We start from the raw sequence: 17,746 nt of genomic DNA on the forward strand, positions 1-17,746 counted from the left end.
CGAGAGAGATTAAAAAGCCATGACAATCATTCGGATTTTAAAGCTGTTTAAAGGTAAGGGACAGAAAGAGGGGAATTAAAGAGAGAGAAACAAACAGTAAAAATGTGTTCTGGCCCAAGACATATACAGCAAGGCACTCAGCAACCCTCCAACGCTTCTCCCCTAACCCCCCTCCTCACGGGGGAAAGCCTACTGAAATAATGACAGGTCATTAAATAAGTCAGTGGCTTATTGACAGAAAGAGGGGAATTAAAGAGAGAGAAACAAACAGTAAAAATGTGTTCTGGCCCAAGACATATACAGCAAGGCACTCAGCAACCCTCCAACGCTTCTCCCCTAACCCCCCTCCTCACGGGGGAAAGCCTACTGAAATAATGACAGGTCATTAAATAAGTCAGTGGCTTATTGATCCAGGCCAGTACCAGCYTTTGCATCCGATACCGTGCAACAGTTTTGTGTTCGAGACCACCTAAAGCGAGACTGATTCAAGACCAAGACCGGAGAAAATTGAGTCCGAGTCAAGACCAAGACCGGGAGGGGGACAAGGGGTCCAAGACCGAGACAAGACCAGAAAAAGTCCAATTCAAGACCATGACTGTAATTTAGTCAAATCCCCACCATAATAAGAGTTGAAAATGTCCAGTGTTTCTGTGTTCACATTTCAGAACAACATGTGGATTCTTTAGACATTCAGAATAGTGAAGAAATACATTCTGAGGGAAAAGAGGCACTCTACAAATATTACTAACCCAAACACGGTGGGGAACAATGGGCCTTCTACACCTTCAGAAAAGGATATATATTAATATATATATTAATAATATTATTATTTTCAATGATGTTTCTGATTTAATCTCTTCTGTTTTTGTTGGAAAGGAAAGGGTTAACACTGAAGATTTTTCTTTGCTGGTCTCTGGGGAGATAAATCTAGCTAGCTAAGTCAGCCATTGGCTAGGCCATCAGAAGCTAGATAAAGGCATCTGTCATTCAACTGTATTAGGGCAAAATTTGGAATGTGAAATCAACCAAACACACTGACTTAATGAGTGGGAACATATTTACAAAAATGTATGGAAACTTCTGCCTTCCTGAAGGCCAACAGGTCACTGCGCAATAGCGAGCAGTATTTCTCCCATTGTCTAGCTAGCTAGCTTTTGTTGTCGGCTAGTTTGCAGGGGCTGCAGCAGGTGTTATCAAAAAGGATGTTGTTGCTAATTTGTTAGCTTCTCCCTTTTCAAAAATAACTTTCAACAAGAAGTTAAGTTTCAAATTATCATCATRTGGTGAGTGGAACTGTGTTTTTTATTGCAGCGCACTTGCTGTTGTTAGCCATCTCTTTGAAAATAACTTATATTGTTGCATTTAAAGTGGAATTGACAGCATTTAAACAACATGACATAAAATCTGTTCGTATACACCCCCAGGAAGAATATGATTTTTTTTAAACATTTTTATATTCTGACAAGCAACCACTTAGATATGGTCATTTTCACCTTTTCATAAATTCTTAGTATACGTAATTCCCAAGCATTCTAAGAATTTATGAAAATTCTACAGCAATATTGAAGCCGTAGCAGAGCTGGTTAGGCAGTTTACATGTTATCTAGAGCGTTCTTGACAAACTACTTTTTTTGCCCACGTTTACTGACACTGGTCATATTGTGCAAGTGTTGCGTGTTCGTCAATTCATCAGATGTGCTGCGCTGTATCACACTCAGACGAGAGTTCTCTGAAATCGGAGTAGAGAGCCAGAGTGAATTTGCGTGAACGCAAGAGCTATGCTAACTGTATAACAGTGGTTCAAGTTCTTACTAGCTTACCAAATTACACCTGCATCTCTAAATGTGTATAGCCACCAAAAATTATATGAGGGGAATAAGTCAGTCACTCACCCACTCCTCCAATGGCATGACATAATTTGACGTCCACCTAGCAGCCAAGTTAGGCTCTGTTTTTTAGCTTGCTACATAAATAGATATGCTAGCCTCTTAGCCACGTTATGACTGACTTGTGATCATTTCCCTAGCTAGTTTGATTTTGTTGACATTCCCAGCCTTAGTTACTGTACATTCGTCCGTTTTTGTCCAGAATATTGAGTCACTGAAACGGATACAGTGCATCCCAAATGGAGAGAGTAAACAATGTACCAGGCTACCTGTGATTTACAAACTGACAGCAATATTTATTGGACTACAAAGAAATGTATTAGTGAATTATAWTAATCATGCATTGACTGTATCCATCTATTGTGCCAACAACATCTTAGTGTACGTCATGGAACGTTAAGTCAAATATAATCKATTTTTAAAACCTCTTATAAATTTGCTTTTGTAGCATGAACTGGGAATTTGATATGTTTGATGACATTATGATTGGCTGTGTGTTTCTGCAAAGTAGTAAAAASGTTGTCAACTCCACTTTAAACTTTAAGTCACTGGTTACTTTATGAAATATTTTTTGCAATGGGAAGTAATAGTTGTGTTTTTGTATTCTTATGATTGGGATCTACTGGCTTATTATTTCAGAGTCTATGGACTGCTTATCCTTTAACATCATGCCGTGTGTGACTGCTGTCTTTCCATCGGCCCTACGCAGTTGTGTGGTGATGCCTGGAGAAGTGAGTATTCTTTAATTTTGCCAAAAAGTTCCCAAACGGCACGCCCAGCGAAGGAAAAGCACCTTGTTTGAAAAACCCTATGTTTTCCTATGGTTTTTTATTAGCTTTCCTATCGATTTTTCATATTTCCACTCTCAAAATCACACCTTTTTTTATAAAAAAAAGATTTGATGGTCTAAGTCCACAACAATGCTTAAACCACATCAATCTGTTTGGGTTGGCCTGACAGGGCCTGGCTCCCCAGTGGGTGGGCCTCTGTCCACCCAGGCCCATCCATGTCTTCGCCACTGATGCAAACAGCTCACGATGACAATTGTGCATCACAAATAGCCTACTAACCAACACTTGACTAAACATTTACCAATACCCATTGTTGCCTTAGTTAGCATTTACTGGTAGATATAAGTTGAAACATCTTTCCTACCCTGCCGGTTAGTGATGTTATTCTTCGGTGAGCTGCTCATTGTCAAAACCAGTTGAGAGCTGCAGACTCTTGCTGCCTGTAGATGATATTCCGCTGAAACTAGGCTGTGTGCGGCGCACATGTTCATATATTTAACGACTTTGTGTACGCTACGTTGCGTATGATTTACATGGCTATATGGCTTATATCTGCATATACCCTCCACTACACCACTGGCCCTTTGTGTTTTACAAAAAGTGCACTTTCCTACATGAGTGCGCTGGTATTACGGTTTCTGTCCTTTCAGAATCACCAACCTGTCACACTGAAGGCCTATTGGTTAACCACTGTACTAACCTGTCACACTGAAGGCCTATTGGTCAACCACTGTACTAACTAGAGGTTGACCTATTATGATTTTTCAACGCCTATACCGATACCGATTATTGGAGGACCAAAAYAATCCGATACCGATTAATCGGCCGATTAATATATTTGTCATAATGACAATTACAACAATACTGAATAACAATGAACACTTTTATTTTAACTTAATATAATACATCAATAAAATCAATTTAGTCTCAAATAAATAATGAAACATGTTCAATTTGGTTTAAATAGTGCAAAAACAAAGTGTTGGAGAAGAAAGTAAAAGTGCATTATGTGCAATGTAAAAAAGCTAAATTTTAAAAAGCTAACGTTTAAGTTCCTTGCTCAGAACATGAGAACTGTCACACCCTGACCACAGTAAGCTGTTTTTTCTGTAAGCTGTTTTTTGTTGGTTGGGGTGTGATAGTGACTTGGGTGGTCATCTAGGTGTATTTCTATGGTGGCCTGATATGGTTCCCAATCAGAGGCAGCTGTTTATCGTTGTCTCTGATTGGGGATCATATTTAGGTAGCCATTTCCCCAMTGGTAATCGTGGGATCTTGTCTACATTGAGTTGCCTGAGTGCACACCAGTAGCTTCACGTTTTGTTTATGCTTTATTGTTTTGTTTTGGTGAGTTTCAGTTTATTAAAAATATGTGGAACTCTATTCACGCTGCGCCTTGGTCCACTCATTTCAACGAGCGTGACAGAAGATCCCACCAACAAAGGACCAAGCAGCATGCCCAGGAGGAGGAAGTATCCTGGACTTGGGAAGAGATCCTGGATGGGAAGGGATCCTGGACTTAGGAGGAAATCCTGGCAGGACAGGATCGCCTTCCTTGGCGGGAGTCGCCTAGGAGCATGAGAGGACAGCAACGACGTCGGGGAGGAAGGCCACAGAAACCCCAAGACATTTTTGGGGGGGGAGGCACATGGAGCAGTCGGCGGAGCCGAGGAGTGAACCAGAGCCAGTCAGGGAGTCGAGTGAGGAGCTCGACGCAAGATTCCGGAGAGAGGTGCTGGCGTTGAGAGCACTGCAGAGCGGGCGTGCTGAGGTGCGTGTCATCAGCACGGTGCCACCTGTACCGGTTCCACGCATCAGGTCTCCAGTGCGCCATCACAGCCCCATGCGTCCTGGAGTGAGCATCCAGTCAGGAAGCGTTGTGCCAGCTCTGCGCTCTAGACCTCAGGTGCGCCTCCACAGTCCAGTACGTCCTGTGCCTCCTCTCCGCACTCGCCCTGAGGTGCGTGTCATCAGCTCGGTACCACCTGTACCGGTCCCATGCATCAGGTCTCCAGTGCGTCTCCACAGTCCAGTACATCCTGTCCCTCTTCCCCGCACTCGCCCTGAGGTGCGTGTCATCAGCCCGGTGCCACCTGTACCGGTCCCACGCATCAGGCCTCCAGTGCACCTCCACAGTCCAGAGCTTCCGGCGACAGTTCCCAGTCCGGAGCTTCCGGCGACAGTTCCCAGTCCGAGTTTCCGGCGACAGTTCCCAGTCCGCAGCTTCCAGTGACAGTTCCCAGTCCGGAGCTTCCGGCGACAATTCCCAGTCCGGAGCTTCCGGCGACAGTTCCCATTCCGGAGCTTCCGGCGACAGATCCCAGTCCGGAGCTTCCGGCGACGTTTCACAGTCCGGAACCTCCGGCGACGGTCCCCAGTCCGGAGCCTCTGGCGATGGTCCGCAGTCCGGAGTCTCCAGCGGGGGTTTCCAGTCCAGAGCCTCCGGCGATGATCTGCAGTCCAGAGCCTCCAGCGACGAAGCCTCCAGCGACGATCTGCAGTCCAGAGCCTCCAGCGCTGATTTGCTGTCCAGAGTCTTCAGCGACGAGCTGCAGTCCAGAGCCTCCAGCGGGGGTTCCCAGTTCAGAGCCTCCGGCGATGATCCACGGTCCGGTGCCTCCAGCGACGAAGCCTCCAGCGACGGTCGGCGGTCCAGAGCCTCCAGCGACGATCTGCAGTCCAGAGCCTTCAGCAGGGGTTCTAAGTCCGGAGCCTCCGGTGACAATCCACGGTCCGGTGCCTTCAGCGACGACCCACGGTCCAGAGCCTCCAGCGGGGGTTCCCAGTCCAGAGCCTCCGGCAACGATCTGCAGTCCGGAGCCTCCAGTGGTGGTTCCCAGTTCAGAGCCTCCGGCGATGATCCACGGTCCAGTGCTCCAGCGACGAAGCCTCCAGCGACGGTCAGCGGTCCAGAGCCTCCAGTGACGATCTGCAGTCCAGAGCCTTCATTAGGGGTTCTCAGTCCGGAGCCTCCGGTGACAATCCACGGTCCAGTGCCTTCAGCGACGACCCACYGTCCGGCGCTTCCGGCGATGATCCCCGCACCAGAACCGCCATGGAGGAAGACGTATCTGCGAGCGGAGTGGGTACTTCGTCCCGCACCGGAGCCGCCCCCGAAGCCCTGCGTCATCCATCATAGATGCCCACCCGGACCCTTCCCTATTGAGTCAGGATTTGCGATCGGAGTCCGCACCTTGGGGGGGGGGGTACTGTCACGCCCTGACCATAGTAAGCTGTTTTTTCTCTGTGTTGGTTGGGGCATGATAGTGACTTAGGTGGTCATCTAGGTGTTTTTTGTATTTCTATGGTGGCCTGATATGGTTCCCAATCAGAGGTAGCTGTTTATCGTTCTCTCTGATTGGGGATCATATTTAGGTAGCCATTTCCCCATTGGTATTCGTGGGATCTTGTCTACATTGAGTTGCGCGAGTGCACACCAGTAGCTTCACGTTTCGTTTATGCTTTATTGTTTTGTTTTGTTTTGGTGAGTTTCAGTTTATTAAAAATATGTGGAACTCTATTCACGCTGCGCCTTGGTCTACTCATTTCAACGAGCGTGACACAAGAACATATGAAAGCTGGTGGTTCCTTTTAACACGAGGCTTCAATATTCCCAGGTAAGAAGTTTTAGGTTGCAGTTATTATAGGACTATTTCGCTCTATACCATTTGTATTTCATATACCTTCGACTATTGGATGTTCTAATAGGTACTTTAGTATTGCCAGCCTAATCTCGAGAGTTGATAGGCTTGAAGTCATAAACAGAGCAATGCTTTTACGCATTGTGAAGAGCTGCTGGCAAAAGCAGTAAAGTGCTGTTTGAATGAATGCTTACGAGCCTGCTGCTGCCTACCACCGCTCAGTCACACTGCTCTATCAAATCATAGACTTAATTATCACATAATAACACACAGAAATAAGAGCCTTTGGTCGTTAATATGGTCAAATCCGGAAACTATCACTTCGAAAACAAAACGTTTATTCTTTCAGTGAAATAGGGAACCGTTCCGTATTTTATCTAACGGGTGGCATCCATAAGTCTAAATTACATTGCACAACCTTCAATGTTATATCATAATTACGTAAAATTCTATTAATTCGCAACGAGCCAGGCGGCCCAAACTGTTGCATATACCCTGACTCTGCATGCAATGAACGCAAGAGAAGTGACACAATTTCCCTAGTTTAATATTGCCTGCTAACATGAATTTCTTTTCACTAAATATGCAGGTTTAAAAATATATCCTTCTGTGTATTGATTTTAAGAAAGGCATTGATGTTTATGGATAGGTACATTTGTGCAAAGATTGTGATTTTTTTCACAAATGCACTTTTGTTAAATCATCCCCCGTTTGGAGAAGTTGGCTGTCTTTGTTAGTAAGAAATAGTCTTCACACAGTTCACAACAAGCCAGGCGGCCCAAACTGCTGCATATACCCTGACTCTGTTGCACAGAACGCAAGATAAGTGACACAATTTCCCTAGTTAACTTCACTAGGGTAGGGGGCAGCATTCGGAATTTTGGATGAAATGCATGCCCAATTTAAACTGCCTGCTTCTCGGGCCCAGAATATATGATATGCATATAACTGGTAGATTTGGATAGAAAACACTTTAAAGTTTCCAAAACTGTTAAAATAGCGTCTGTGAGTATAACAGAACTGATAATTTTTTTTAATTTTTTTGTAGTTTTCTATTCAATGCCATAACAGTATCCATTGACTTAGGACTCAAACTGCAGTTTCTATGCCTTCCACTAGATGTCAACAGTCTTTAGAAATAGTTTCAGGCTTGTGTTCTGAAAAATTAGGGAATAAGAGCATTCGGAATGACTGGACGCTAAAGTGTTGCAGAGCTTTTTCATGCGCTCGACAGAGAGAGAGCAATTCTTGTTTACCTTTTAAATTGACAACGTTATTGTCCGGTTGAAATATTATCGATTATTTAGGCTAAAAACAACCTGAGGATTGAATATAAACATCGTTTGACATGTTTCTATGAACTTTACGGATACAATTTAGATTTTTTTGTCTTCCTGTTTTGACTGCGTTTGAGCCTGTGGATTACTGAAGAAAACGCGCGAACAAAACTGAGGTTTTTGTATATAAAGAGACTTTATCGAACAAAATAAACATTTATTGAGTAAATTAATGTCTGCTGAGTCAACCATATGAAGATCATCAAAGGTAAGGGATTCATTTTATCTCTATTTCTGACTAACTGTTCTACTTGGCTGGTTACTGTTTGTAATGAATTGTCTAGTGGGCTATGTTCTCAAATAATCGTAAGGTATGCTTTCGCCATAAAGCATTTTTTAAATCTGACACCGTGGTTGGATTCACAAGACGTTCAGCTTTAAACCTATGTAAAATATGTTTTGTTTTCTGAATTTTTATAATGAGTATTTCTGTATTTGAATTTGGCGCCCAGCAGTTTCACTGGCTGTTGAAGAGGTGGGACGCTAATGTCCCACATACCCAAGAGAGGTTAAAATAAATTCATGTTAGCGGGCAATATTAACTAAATATGCAGGTTTTAAAATATATACTTGTGTATTGATTTTAAGAAAGGCATTGATGTTTATGGTTAGGTACACATTGGTGCAACGACAGCGCTTGTTAAATCACACATTTGGCGAAGTAGGCTATGATTCAATGATAAATTAACAGGCACCGCATCGATTATATGCAACGCAGGACAAGCTAGATAAACTAGTAATATCATCAACTATGTGTAGTTAACTAGTGATTATGTTAAGATTGATTGTTTTTTTATAAGATACGTTTAATGCTAGCTAGCACCTTACCTTGGCTCCTTGCTGCACTCGCATAACAGGTAGTCAGCCTGCCACGCAGTCTCCTCGTGGAGTGCAATGTAATCGGCCATGATTGGTGTCCAAAAATGSCGATTACCGATTGTTATGAAAACTTGAAATCGGCCCTAATTAATCGGCCATTCCGATTAATCAGGCGACCTCTAGTACTAACCTGTCACACACTGAAGGCCTATAGGTTTGCCACTGTGCAAACATGTTTATAACAGATATAAAGGCTGGATATTAATGTTCCAAAAAAGGAGCTTCGCCTGGTGAAGCGGTTTTATGAGCTGAATGAATAGAAGCTGATAATGAATTTTTACTTCGCTGGTCTCAGGAAGAAATGATGAGTCCTTACTGTCTGAGACCGAGTCAAGACAGAGAACAAATGTATCCAACACCGAGACAAGACCAAGACACTCAATACGTGCCCCGAGACTGGTCTCGAGTACTACAACACTGCCATGCAACCTTGCTAAACACATAGCAGTCTGACGCTAATTCAAATACTGCTCTGCCTTTTCTTGCATGCAAACGCTCGCTGGAGAGGGGTGAGAGGCGGAGAGAGGTGCAGAGGAGTGTGACCCTGGGAAAGCTTTGTCATTGCGTGACATAATGTTTTTTCCCCAAGTCTGAACACGGACAGTGGCATTCAACCAAGACTCACTAACTCTCTCTCTCGAACATTACAAAACATTCATTGTAATACATTATCAGACTAATGGTTTTGAAACCCACCATATGAGAAGGTTTAAACCCATTAGGAAATGTCCATTTACTTTCCTTAGGACACAAAAGTTTGTGATGAAAAAGGGGTGGTGTTTTATTATGCACAGGTAAAAGGCCTGTAAAATAGATTTTGATAAAAACCTGGTACTTTAATCTGAGCACTTTCTGAGTAGCAGCCACAACCTTTTAAAGCATCAATGCCCCTCAAACTATTCAGCCTGCTCTTACATTATTCAACACAAAGCAGTGAATGAACTCACTCACCAGATTAAACTTCGTGTACATGAACTAGGTCCGGGGTAAGATTTCCCATAGGTACAGATCTAGGATCAGCTTCCCTTCCCCCAATTATAACCTTAAGCATTAAGTGTTCTAACACACAAAAATAACTCCAATAAAATATATGAAAAAGAGAACCATTAGTGGAGGAAATGCAAAACTGACAAGATCAGCATCTAGGGGTAAATTCACTCTACACTACACCACATGAACTACCTACACTGTCCGAGTCATTCAACTGACAAGATCAGCATCTAGGGGTAAATTCACTCTACACTACACCACATGAACTACCTACACTGTCCGAGTCATTCAACTGACAAAGTCAGTAGCATGGCAAAATGTCTTGACATTTTTGCAAAAATATGTTTGATTCTAAAATGTGAAATGGGCCAATCCTTTGAGTGTCAAATCCATGACTGTACTGACATCAGAAGAAATAATTAGGGTTTCTTAACATACCTTGTGTTGTAGTGTTTGAATGTGCTGTAGTAGTTGGAATCTCAACATACTGTAGTAGTTGGAATCTCAACATACTGTAGCAGTTGGAATCTCAACATACTGTAGCAGTTGGAATCTCAACATACTGTAGCAGTTGGAATCTCAACATACTGGGGCAGTTGGAATCTCAACATACTGGGCAGGGTTGATCTCAACATACTGGGCAGTTGGAATCTCAACATACTGTAGTAGTTGGAATCTCAGCCATACTGGGGCAGGTGGATTCTCAACATACTGGGGCAGTGGGAATCTCAACATACTGTAGCAGTGGAATCTCAACATACTGTAGCAGTGGAATCTCAACATACTGTAGCAGTGGGAATCTCAACATACTGTAGCAGTGTTGGAATCTCAACATACTGTAGCAGTGGGAAAAATTTCTCAACATACTGTAGCAGTTGGAATCTCAACATACTGTAGCAGTTGGAATCTCAACATACTGTAGCAGTTGGAATCTTAACATACTGTAGCAGTTGGAATCTTAACATACTGTAGCAGTTGGAATCTTAACATACTGTAGCAGTTGGAATCTTAACATACTGTAGCAGTTGGAATCTTAACATACTGTAGCAGTTGGAATCTTAACGTACTAGGAGTTGGAATCTTAATGTACCGTAAATAAATAAATATATATATATACACAGTATATATATATATACACAGTTGAAGTCGGAAGTTTACATACACCTTAGCCAAACACATTTAAACTCAGTTTTTCATAATTCCTGACATTTAATCTTGGTCAAATTTCCCTGTCTTAGGTCAGTTAGGATCACCACTTTATTTTAAGAACGTGAAATGTCAGAATAATAGTAGAGAGAATGATTTATTTCAGCTTTTATTTCTTTCATCACGTTCCCAGTGGGTCAGAAGTCTACATACACTCAGTTAGTATTTGGTTGCATTGCCTTTAAATTGTTTAACTTGGGTCAAACGTTTCAAGTAGCCTTCCACAAGCTTCCCACAATAAGTTGGGTGAATTTTGGCCCATTCCTCCTAACAGAGCTGGTGTAACTGAGTCAGGTTTGTAGGCCTCCTTGCTCGTACACGCTTTTTCAGTTCTGTCCACAAATTTTCTATAGGATTGAGGTCAGGGCTTTATGATGGCCACTCCAATACCTTGACTTTGTTGTACTTAAGCCATTTTGCCACAACTTTGGAAGTATGCTTGGGTCATTGTCCATTTGGAAGACCCATTTGCGACCAAGCTTTAACTTCCTGACTGATGTCTTTACATGTTGCTTCAATATAAGCACAATTTACCTGCCTCATGATGCCATCTATTTTGTGAAGTGCACCAGTCCCTCCTGCAGCAAAGCACCCCCACAACATGATGCTGCCACTCCCGTTCACAGTTGGGATGGTGTTCTTCGGCTTGCAAGCGTTCCCCTTTTTCCTCCAAACATGAAAACAAGTTTTAATGACTCCAACCTAAGTGTATGTAAACTTCTGACTTCAACTGTATATACACACACACAAAATAAAAATATCGATCTATACATATATATTTATAAAAAATATATATTTTATTTTGTATTTTTTGCAGACCCCCTGCAGTACGACCCCAGGTTGAGTATAAACTGCTCTAAACCCATTACTTTAAGCATGGGCTATAACTGAATATGAATCCTTTGTATATCGGTGTCTGACCTTACAATCTACAGTATCTACTCAAATCTCCTTATGACAGAAGCAGGCATGAGTCCAGGATGCTCTGCCATGACAAATGGGATTCAGGGATTCATGACGATCTGAATTTCCTCCTAGAGCTTCATCTGATCTCAGCCTCCTGTTGTTTGACCTTTAGAGAACCCGTGTACATGCATTCTAGTGGCATGACTCTTACCTCCAGCATCTCACTGAGTCTAACATCAGTCCTTCGCTGTAAAACAACAAGGAGAACAGTTAAGCATGATCATCACTATCAAGACCCAAAACAAACGTTGAAACTCAATTACAAAATAAGTGTAACATTCCACAACTAAATTGTTTGTTGCAGGTCAATATCCTGTTGATATCTATGTGTCTGTATGAGGATTTAAAGCAACATGGTGACTTGGATAGTTACCAGGGTCTTGATGGTCCTCAGTGGCTTCAGTAGCCCTGTGAGCAGCTGTCTCCTCCTCTGATTGGCTAGGAGCCCCAGGCTGGCCTCAGTGAAGTCCTGCTTGGAAACACTCAGCTGCCTGGAACCAGGAAGTGACAGACATTTACAATGCTGGCACAGTTCTGTTAAGAGTAATCTCAACATGAATCACAACACTGACTGACTCAATATCAAAGTCAAGTTAGCGTGTACTGATTTCATATTGTACATGCAAACAGTGGGAATGAAATTGACTGTGTCATTTAATACATGCTAACAGGAATTTTCAACTCAATAGTCCATTGTGGAAGAACAACAGCTTTAAGAGGGAGTGTGGGTCACATCAGAACGCTTACCTCCTAGTGTTGGCGCAGATTACTGCAGCCAGCTGTAGGTTGGTTTGTAATGATGTCACCCTCTCTAACTCCTGTGGAAAACAAGAGATCCATTCACACTGAGCGACCAATCACAAGTCACACAACAACACAAGTTACACTTTATTTAACAGTCCACTCTTCACATGGTAAAATGTTACGGTACAGAAGAGTTGAATGCTAGCTGGAATAAGACTGTGTATAATAAAGGGTTACTGTAACAGCCCACACAGTTGGGCTGACATTAAATTGTCTCTCATCCACTCCAGTTTCCTGTGAGCCCTATCTTTCACTAATGGGGTGAAACAGGGAGAGAATGATTCCCCTACACAAAGTATGAAATGTTCTTCTGTTCCTCCAGAGTACCCCACTGAATGAAAGAAACAAATGGAAGGATTATGTAATGGAATGAGGAAATTAGTGGTTTGGTTTTACTTGGAAAAGGCTGAACCAACAACGACCTCTCAAAGAACGAACATGCCCTCAGCTACCGGCGGATTCACGGATCTTTTTTGAAAAGCCAGCTGTCATCGCCTTGAGGTGGGAGCTCACGCCAACTGACCTTATCTCAGGGTGGAAGTGGAGTCGTCGACCGACCCCTATACAGAGGTAGCATTCAGAGGAAGACATACCACTGTCACGTTAAAAACAACTATTTGGTGAGGGAATACGAGGTGGAAAATTGATTCAGAACGGTAGATAAAAAGAGAAACAGAGAGCGGGCTCTTATGTCAGAACAGATGTCTAAACAAACAAACCCATTCAAACTAGATGGAGAATGGCCTCCTGACCGGCTTGATCAGTTGACATTAGGGTGCAATGTCAACCTTTATCCTATCATAATCATGTAAGCATAAAACATTGTTATATACAATGCTATCGCCTTCTATTAGCCAACCCAAAAAACTCAGCTAAAACAACAGTTGGGCTATAGCGCGAAATCGAATGCAACTGGACGAATCATGATGAAAGATAATGTTGTTGAAAGCCTGGACAAATCATGATGAAAACTAATGTTGTTGAAAGCCTGGACGAATCATGATGAAAGATAATGTTGTTGAAAGCCTGGACGAATCATGATGAAAGATAATGTTGTTGAAAGCCTGGAGAATCATGATGAAAGATAATGTTGTTGAAAGCCTGGACGAATCATGATGAAAGATAATATTTGAAAGCCTGGACAAATCATGATGAAAGATAATGTTGTTGAAAGCCTGGACAAATCATGATGAAAAATAATGTGTGTGTTGTGTGTGTGTGTGTGTGTGTGTGTGTGTGTGTGTGTGTGTGTGTGTGTGTTGTGTGTGTGTGTGTGTGTGTGTGTGGTGTGTGTGTGTGTGTGTGTGTGTTGCGCTGTGATCGAGCAGTGACTGTCTGATAAGGAACGGGCTGTCTTACCGTAGTGACATCATGGGCTGGAAAGAAGCAGTCCACCATCTTAATAACTGGATAATAACTGCTTTACTTGCCTCATAAAATCATAGAACATTTGTATCTATCATAAAGCTGTGATTGAGAATTGCCTAGGCTGTATAGACTTTCATTCTTGTTATTTTTGACAACACCTTGGTAGGATAAAATTATTTGGGAAATAATCGACTGTTGCTAACTGTAAGTTATTTTAAAGCTAATGACAGGCCAATAGGAGGAATGAGGACAGGTTATTGGCCATTTGGTTTTCAACCTCGTTTGGAAGGATTTTCCTGGCCTGCAGGGATAATTTCTTTCTTAATAAACTTAAACTTGTAATTTGATCCATCTCCACTCTGTCTGGCCTATATTCCTCTACTGCATTCAGTATCACATATTTATTGAAAAGGCTATATCAAATAGGAATAGGCACATAAATTACTCAGAAAGTCACTTCTGTGCTACCCTGCTGCGTACTGCCCTGCTGCCCTGCTGTGTGCTGCCCTGCTGTGTGCTGCGAGACTCCGTTCTTTACTGCGGGGCGCCAGTGAAGTTCAAGTAGGCTAAACCATCGTCTGTCACATCACGATGTCGTCACTATCGACGATGGCTGTCAATCATCGCCGATAGACAATGCTATCATAATATCGTCCAACCCTAGTTAACATCAAACAAGTCACAAACAACTCCTTGTTTAAGGGCATGGACAATGCTGCTAACCTCATGAAGTAAGGCCTACTACGACGTGCAAGTGGACACGACTCAGGCTGTACCCAAACTAACCTCTCCAACTGAATGACGCCATCAAACATCCTCCAGATCCGTGTTGCCAGCAGAATCAGTCTCTGAGGCCGACTAAAGACTTCCTTTTCCACCCATTCTGTCTGTATACCGCAATTCAGCTTACTACTACTATATATACAGACCATATATGATGAGCAATAGAGTCGCAACCTTGCCTGAAGTTGAACAGTATGAATGTAGCTAGTATCTTCCGAGCAACATAAACAACATGCATTAGTAATGCACCTTGGACGTGCCCTTGTCTGAATGGCGGAGTGGTCTCGTGGCGCCCCTGCGTTGTCACTGAGTCCAGCAGAAGGGACAATAAGGTTCTGAATTTAGAACTGGAAAAAAGACACATGCCCTACACAGACTCACAGCATTAGTGAGACCGACCAGCAAGCCAAGTTCTCTCTAATACCCGGACCAGTGGCCCTAAATCCGATTGTAAAACCTGAAGCTAACTACAGCTCTTGGGTCTCACCTGCACCCCAATGGCAGCCAAGGTTAAGGCCTTAAATCCAGTGAATCATCAGAATCAGGATATTTAAAAAAACATTTGTCATGCTACGAAGTTTTCAGTGGTATCATTTGAGCCTGTGAAAGAAGCAGTGTATGTGGGACGCAGGCTAAATACAGAGAAACACCAGAAACTTCAGCATATCACACACACAGTGTTCTCCCCATAACAAGACGGGCACTGCGCCACATTATGGACTTGGCTGCTCCCTTTTTACACACACACACGCATACACACACACGCACGCACGCACGCACACGCACACGCACACAGTGATTTACTTTAATTGCTCTTCCATGGCCCTCATACCTATGGTCCCTGTTCTGTTGACCATTGAAAAATGAAATTGCTATGAAAATTCTAGAAACAAATAAGTTAAAATATATAATTTTTAATTTAATTCGCACTTAATTTGTTGTCATTTAAGGTTTTAGATTGCAGGAAATGGCAGTTAAAGGCATAAAAAAATGCACAAATCTCTAACTCATTGTGGGGGCAGAGCTGCCCTCCGGGCCACCCCCACCACTAACTCGTCAGCACCACCTTGTTAGAGAATCCTGGAGAGAACCTTGCACGCACACACCTATGCTTCCTGACTGAGCAAATAGCATCTGTTAGTGAAGTGCAGGTTGACTCATAACCGGAGTCCCCGCGGTTATATCTGCAGGGCGGGAGGCTTTAGGGTCATTAAATATTGTGTGGATGAGTGGCAGGTGGGTTTAATAAAGAGAAAACAATGCCTTGAAAAATCCATAAATGTAGCATTCTTGTGCAATTTATATCTATAGGCAAAATGGAGGTATTTCTTTCATTGTTTTATGCTAACCGGCATTAGTGCGTAAGCCTAAGCTTTAGGGCCTAACTGTACGCCTGCCAATTAGCCTACACGCCAATCATCTGTCTCCAACCTTAGGAGCATCCTTTTGGTAATGCAGAGGGAGGCAGGAGGAGGAAGGACGAGGCAGAGGGAGGAGGAGGTAGAGGCAGAGGGAGGAGGAGGTAGAGGGAGGAGGAGGAAGGACGAGGTCCCTTGCTCTACTTCCTCCTTCTGCTTACTCTCCTCTGCTCGTCCTTCCTCTCCTCTCTGCTCTCCTCCTCCCTCTGCCTCTACCTCCTCCTCCCTCTGCCTCGTCCTTCCTCCTCCTCCTACCTCTCCTCCTCTACTCTCCTCCTCCTCCTCTCTGCCTCTACCTCCTCCTCCTCCTCTGCTCGTCTTCCTCCTGCCTCTACTCCTCCTCCTCTGCCTCGTCCTTCCTCCTCCTCCCTCTACCTCCTCTCCCTCTGCCTCTACCTCCTCCTCCTCTGCCTCGTCCTTCCTCCTCCTGCCTCCCTCGCATTACCAAAAGGATGCTCCTAAGGTTGGAGACAGATGATTGGCGTGTAGGCTAATTGGAGGCGTACAGTTAGGCCCTAAAGCTTAGGCTTACGCACTAATGCCGGTTAGCATAAAACAATGAAAGAAATACCTCCATTTTGCCTATAGATATAAATTGCACAAGAATGCTACATTTATGGATTTTTCAAGGCATTGTTTTCTCTTTATTAAACCCACTGCCACTCATCCACACAATATTTAATGACCCTAAAGCCTCCCCGCTGCAGATATACCGCGGGACTCCGGTTATGAGTCAACCTGCACTTCACTAACAGATGCTATTTGCTCAGTCAGGAAGCATAGGTGTGTGCGTGCAAGGTTCTCTCCAGGATTTCTAACAGGTGGTGCTGACGAGTTAGTGGTGGGGGTGGCCGGAGGGCAGCTCTGCCCCCACAATGAGTTAGAGATTTGTGCATTTTTTTATGCCTTTAACTGCCATTTCCTGCAATCTAAAACCTTAAATGACAACAAATTAAGTGCGAATTAAATTAAAAATTATATATTTTAACTTATTTGTTTCTAGAATTTTCATAGCAATTTCATTTTTCAATGGTCAACAGAACAGGGACCATAGGTATGAGGGCATGGAAGAGCAATTAAGTAAATCACTGTGTGCGTGTGCGTGTGCGTGCGTGCGTGCGTGTGTGTGTATGCGTGTGTGTGTGTAAAAGGGAGCAGCCAAGTCCATAATGTGGCGCAGTGCCCGTCTTGTTATGGGGAGAACACTGTGTGTGTGATATGCTGAAGTTTCTGGTGTTTCTCTGTATTTAGCCTGCGTCCCATACACTGCTTCTTTCACAGGCTCAAATGATACCACTGAAAACTTCGTAGCATGACAAATGTTTTTTTAAATATCCTGATTCTGATGATTCACTGGATTTAAGGCTTACCTTGGCTGCCATTGGGGTGCAGGTGAGACCCAAGAGCTGTAGTTAGCTTCAGGTTTTACAATCGGATTTAGGGCACTGGTCGGGTATTAGAGAGAACTTGGCTTGCTGGTCGGTCTCACTAATGCTGTGAGTCTGTGTAGGGCATGTGTCTTTTTTCAGTTCTAAATTCAGAACCTTATTGTCCCTTCTGCTGGACTCAGTGACAACGCAGGGGCGCCACGAGACCACTCCGCCATTCAGACAAGGCACGTCCAAGGTGCATTACTAATGCATGTTGTTTATGTTGCTCGGAAGATACTAGCTAAAT

At 43.3% G+C, this 17,746-nt stretch overlaps 1 pseudogene; it reads right to left on the reverse strand.

Moving 5' to 3' along the window:
* LOC111955777 (syndetin-like) overlaps positions 1-17,746 on the reverse strand; it is a 322,304-nt pseudogene that overhangs the window by 247,457 nt on the left and 57,101 nt on the right.

The sequence above is a fragment of the Salvelinus sp. IW2-2015 genome, linkage group LG31 (genome assembly GCF_002910315.2).
Source record: "Salvelinus sp. IW2-2015 linkage group LG31, ASM291031v2, whole genome shotgun sequence".
NCBI lineage: Eukaryota > Metazoa > Chordata > Actinopteri > Salmoniformes > Salmonidae > Salvelinus > Salvelinus sp. IW2-2015.